The sequence below is a fragment of the Crocodylus siamensis genome, chromosome 12 (genome assembly GCF_052110815.1).
Source record: "Crocodylus siamensis isolate JL-2025a chromosome 12, ASM5211081v1, whole genome shotgun sequence".
Classification (NCBI taxonomy): Eukaryota; Metazoa; Chordata; order Crocodylia; family Crocodylidae; genus Crocodylus; species Crocodylus siamensis.
This window is the reverse complement of record NC_143406.1, coordinates 11,473,811-11,479,851: the sequence shown is the minus strand read 5'-3', so window position 1 is coordinate 11,479,851 and position 6,041 is coordinate 11,473,811. Positions and strand designations below refer to the sequence as shown.

The window sequence follows — 6,041 nt, the reverse complement described above, 5'->3', positions numbered from 1 at the left end:
TGCAGCCATGACCGGTTACTAATAAAGGGAAGATCAGAGAGGTCTATCTGCCACCATATTCCTCTTGCAGAGGCCCTCCACTGGCCTTTCCCACTCACACTCACCCCTCACTGTAAATAAAGGGGCTTCACCAGCTCCATCCAGCTCGGCTGGACCCATCTGAGTGTCCCACCGTTGTCTCAGCCCAGCTCCCGACATGATGGATTCTGCTTCCACCGCCTAAAGAGGGCAGGTGCCTGGCTGCCCTGCTGTGCCTGTCCATTGCCTCTACAAGCAGGACCTAGTTATGCCTTAATGCTGGTCCCCAGCGGCCAAACTCAGGGTCATACACGGTCCCTTTGTCAGACCACAGCTGATCGCTCCCTAAAAAACAGGCAGAGACTCCTGAAAGAGGATCATGGACTTCATGCAGCCGCTCAGTTTTCAGTAAGTTCAGTTCCTCTTGGGTACAACGCACAGTGGCAGAGGGAAGAATCAATGCAGCACCTATGTCTGGCCTTGGTGCCTTCCTGTCTGTGCTTACCACCGTCTGCACACCCAAGGGTGGGAGCTGTATAAACCAGCGTGCTTAAATCACGCAAAAAACCTGCCCCTTATCGTGGCATTTGCCTTGGGAGGTAACAAACCCCCGAGATCAGCAGGCCCTGTTCACACAGCTCCAACCCACTCCAGGGCAGATAAAATACTGCTACATTTGAGCAACACTGACCAGGTTTTAATCTGCAGCTGAAACATTCGAAACTTTTTTTTCCTTAAATAAAAGCTCATATCCTGCAAACATCTACCCTGAAAGGCCTGATCAGCACACCTGACGGGCTGGACTTGGACCACGGATGGGAAGCCTGACGCCCTGGCACCCACCCCGTGCTGGGAGATATAACACCTCTACTCATTTACGGATCACCCCCCCCACCACACACACACGCTTTCCGGAAATGCACATGTACGACTGCTCCTGCATTCCTGCACAGGGTGCCAGAGTCCATTGCCTGCCTTGTTGTGGAAGAAGCCTTTGGACCCTAACGGGACAGTACGTACCATGCTCCCAGATGTGACAGGCCATTTTATCAGCAGCGCTTGGCATTTGTTTCGCTCTAGTGCCGTGTTTATTCACGCCGCGGTCCGGGATGGACTCTCTGCTTGCCAGCAGAGGTCACCATGCGCTTCGTTCAGGATGGAGAAGGAGGGGGGCGAATGCAGAGATGGGGCTTGGGGAAAGCAGCATTTGCCAAACCCCACGGGCTGCTGGGAATACAGAGCCTCTCCCTTGCTGCTCCCACCCAGGGCAGCACACAGAAGCCCTGTGCCCTTTCCCATGGCCACACCAAATGGGCCCCCACTCTCCTCCCAACGGCCACATAGCAGGCCTCGATGAAAGGGGAGGTGGCCCGATCTCACATGGAAACCAAGGGTCCTGGAGCACTAACTTCAGTTCGGTCACCCTCCATTCACACTGGTGACCCTGGTCCTGCTCTCTCCCAGCCCGGGCAGAGAGTCACAGCCATTTGACAGCCATTTGACTCAAGCCCAGCAGTCTCCAGGGGAAGACGATGGAACAGCTTAAAACCGTCTCCCCGCTGGGCCTCATTAGTGTCAGCAGAGTGTGATGAATGCATCTGACAAACCTAATCCGGGACCTTTGCCATCAAAACCCAACGCTCCAGAACCACCTCCAGCCTGCTGCTAAATGCCAGGCTGGCGTCTTCCTCCACCCCAGGCAGGAGATGGGGCCGCGCTGCTGAATACCAAAGGACGGCGCACGAAGAGAGGCACATTGGTGAGGGCAGTTAAACTGGGCAGAACAGGAGGCAGTTCCCAGACGGCCCCCGAGAAAGGTGCTGGGTTCCTGTCCTGCACTCCCACAGAAACGGCCTTTCAGTGCAGGCGTCTTCCAAGACGAACCCTGGAGGGTGATACACCCAGCTCCCACTTCTCCTCAGCCATGCCCCCTTCAACGAAAGAGAATTTTCCCCAATGGGAAATAACTAAACAGTCCAGTCTTGGCCTGCCAGGTAGTCATCAGATTGCCCGAATCCCTTCACGGCTTCCTTGCAGAGACTTGATGGGCTTCTGCAGGGACAGGGCTGCCTGCTTCTGCCACCCAAACATGCCTTCAGGTCCTACCCAGCAGCCCCCTACTGCCCATCCCAGGGGGAAAGCACTAACAATAAGATGGCTCCAGCCTGGAAGGATGGGAAATGACAGCACCAGACTGTTCACGACATCTGGGACACGGGCCAAATTCTGCTCTCAGAGAACCTGCTGTAAACCCCGTGGAGATGCTCCAGATTTACCCCAGTGTCAGGGAGCCAAGTGGGCTCCTGGCTGTCCCTCAGGGCTGGAGAGAGCGGGCACTGCAGGATGCATCGAGAGGGAAGGCAGCAGTGACAGGGAGCGAGGTAAGCACCAGCCACTGGGTAATTACCAGTTGCGCGCAGGCTCCTGACGCTGTGCACTGAACCCTGGCACAGCTCTGCAGGAGCAGGTTCAGGTACCCAGGCAAATGTTAATGTCTAATAATGAGGGGCCTCTGGTGCCAGCGTCTATCGGGGACCCGGTGAGCCTGCTTTGACGAAAGCACTGCGCCCACGTCACTGCCCTTGGAGCCAGGAAATGCCAGTGAGGATGGAGGCGGCTCTGTGGGTCAATAAACCCAGAGAGAGGCGGATAATGGAGTCCTGCATCACTGCTCAAGCGGGACCAGAATGGATTAACTGGTGTCCAGCTAAGCAGCTCACTCACCTCCAGCCTTGGGACTTAGTCCCCTTCACAGCCAGCTCTGAAGCAGGGGCAGAAACACTGCAGGAGGCATCTGGCATGTTGTCTGTCATCAGCAAAGATCTCCCAGAACTTCACACACAAAGCTGCAGGATGCCGCTGAAAGCCGGTGAGGGCCCTGGTCCCTGTGTTATGGGTGGAGAAGCAGAGAAATATGTGCTGTACCTGTGTCTGGTGCAGCGTCACACAACCAGCCCCCGGCAGACCTGGCATGGGAGAGCCCAAGGAGCTGGTGGAATTTCTCCAGCGAAGCAAAGTTGTGTCTGAAAACGCCAGCTCAGTGTTCAAAGCAACTCGCGTCCTACCACTCTTTGGGGCTTTCAAAGCTAACATCTTACCTGGATTCCTGGTTTGCAATCAGTTAAAAACAGTGGTTTCAATCCAACTCGGACTGGAATCAAATTCCAAAACCCCAAAGACATTTTGTGAGCCACAATCCCTGTTTCACCCCAGCTTTGCTTGCAATCCCAGAGCCCCTTGCTTGAACTCAGTGTCATGCTTCTCCACTTGTAAGTGTAGGGCAGTGCGAGAATGAACTAAGCAGCCTTGGGGTCTGAGTTCAGTGCCATAGGCTCATTTCTCCTCTGGCTGTCCTGGGTTAGAAGCTGGACTTTACAAGGACCACAATTTGCAGTTTACATTAGGCCTGATGTATTCAGGGGTCCCTCATGTGGATCCAGTCTCATCACTTTAGACGTCCAAAGGTAAGGACATTTCAAATATCTAAAGGGCCATGGGCAGGCAAGGTGCACGTGAGCCGGACAAGAGTCTGTCTGTATGCACAGAGGAAGCAGGATGGCATGAGGAGGCTGAACAGGAGTGTGGACACAGGTAGCACCAAATTTGTGCTGATCAAGAAGCCACACTGCCTTAAACTCCCTGGGCACGTCTACATGTGCAATTAATGTGAAGCAATAAACTTTGGATCTTATTGCTCCAGAGTTTATTTTCCCAGGTGAATGGTACCACAGCATGCTGAGCCAGGTCAGAGCACCCCTGGCTGGCAAGGGACCCCAAGGTTAGCTTGCCAGCCTGGGGTGCGCCAACCCAGCTCAGCGTGCAGCAGAAAGGCTGGCTGGGGCACGCAGGTGCTCCACTGTGGGGCTAGCCAGCAGGCAGCCCCCGTCCCGAAGCACCCTCATGCCCCGGTCAGCTGGGGCAGCATCTGCACATGTGGCGCTGTGGAGTAAAAAATTCCACAGCAGAATAGTACTTGTATTTACAAATACTATCCTGCTGTGGAGTTAATTAGTTTACTTCAGCCTAATAGGGCTGCAAGTGTAGACGCAGTGTTTACTGGGGAGCTAATTTGTCTTGTGTAGCTGCATCCCCTGTGGAGAAACCTGCTGGTATTCTCAGCTCTTTGCGAGGGAGATGGGACTGCAAAAGCCTCACCAGAATTTTTCCCCTCTACTGATAGCCCTCCCACCAACTACAGCCTCTTTGCTGAATGCATGAGCCTCATGAAGCAGTCACTGCAAAGGCTGCTAAGCAGGCAGTAAGGCTGGCCTAGTGGTTTAAGTACTAGGCTAGCATGCTAGTACTACAGGTTCAAATCCCACTTCTGGCTTTTAACAAGAAGAGAGATAGCTTCAAAGGCATCAGATGACTACTTCTGTGGAGGGATAAGAAAGTGGAGCCTGTGAAGTTAAATAGCTCTACTGGTACTATCCTCCTAGATTGATTTGGTAGAAAAACAGGACCTGGCTATGCAATGGAGTCAGGGCTACTTGTCTACCAACAACCTGTTTTGCTTAATCTACTAAATGGAGACCACACTGAAAGGTGCACATGTGTAATGGGGGGCACTGGTTACCAGAACAAATGACTCATGGAGGGTGCTTGATGGAGGCTGGTTCTCTCTCCATCACAAATCATTAAGCGAGATGGAAGGTGAAGCCTGTGGCCTGTGCCGAGAAGGAGAGACCAGATGATCACAGATCTTAAGGCTAGAAGGACACATTAGGAAGCTACTTCTGTGGCAGCTGTTCACATGCTCAGAGTGATGCTGGACAACAGGCTGGCAGGGGGAGCGAAGAGGATGTTAGTGTCCCAAGATACCCACAGACACAGAGAGCTTCTGCTGTCACCTTATTATGCAGGGAGGAATGCAAAGATCCTCCAAGGGGGAGGGCAATGCTTGCCTCTCATCAGATTTGGGGAGACAGCTCCAGTGTCACAGACTAACAGTCCAGGTCAAGTATGTTCCTGACCTGTTTCTCTCTCCCTTTAACCTAGAACCACCACAGAAATGGTGGTGATATTATGCTGGCACTGAAAACCTTGGGCCACTCCAAGAACACTTGTCCAGCCCAGCGTCATCCAAATGCAATGACAATGAGGCCAGTTTCCTTTCAGTGGCAAAGTACGTCCTTTCTGAGGACACCAGTGAGAACAAAAGTTGGTCAGACCTCCCCGGTAGCAGTCCTGGGAAAGGAAGGAAAGTCCAGTGGCAAAGGGGCTAGTACTTCTGCCCACAGGACCCTTCAAAGACAGTGAAGAGCTCAGATATTAGTGAGAGGGGTCACAGACAGATGCTCAGACACAGTCCATGCCCCCCACCCCCCACCCTGGACTCTCAGGCCACAACACAAACAGCTTCTCCCTCATATTGCCTCATCCCTGAACCTCTTTCAACTAGAAGCTGCCCCATCCCCTGGGAAGGGACAACAGAAAACTCCATGAAGCCCCTCTTGAGTCACATTGCCCCTTGTTCTCAGCCTGGTCCAGCAGTTTGCTGCAGCCTAGGCCCTGCTGCTGCTGTCCCAACACCTTTTCAAATCATGCTTTTCCTGGGACACGACACTGGACTGAAGTCTGAGGTCAGGGTGAAGAGGTTCAAACAGGAGTGACTAACAAGGTGATGGGGCCTGCAGGCAGGAGCAGGGAGAGCAGCAAGCAAGTGGAAGGGGAGAGAGAGTCACTTGAATCCTTTTGTCTGCCAGATCCCAACCCAGGTCCTGCTCTGGCATGTGCCTGGTGCTAGCAGCAGGTGGACAGCAAATAGAGCAGTGCACTTGAATGTGTAAGTGAGGGGGATGACAAACAGGGCATGATCTCAGTGTGGCGCGTGACCAGAGACCCCAGGAAAGTCCCCAGCATTTCGACAAAAGCTAGACGTTCTGATTGTTGGGACTCATTATAGCGTCCAAGGGACAAAACATGATCCACAGCCAGCACACACAGAAACTAAACTCTCTCGTAGCCCCTGGCAAGCCCAGGCAAGGATATAGGCAGGGGAAGCAACACCCAGTTAATTACAT

At 53.3% G+C, this 6,041-nt stretch overlaps 1 non-coding gene across 1 annotated transcript; it reads left to right on the top strand.

Annotated features, from left to right (window-relative positions):
* Positions 1 to 4,395: 4,395 nt before the first annotated feature.
* Positions 4,396 to 4,524, top strand: LOC149854629 (small Cajal body-specific RNA 15). The gene has a single exon (XR_016438822.1).
* The last annotated feature ends 1,517 nt before the right edge of the window (positions 4,525 to 6,041 follow it).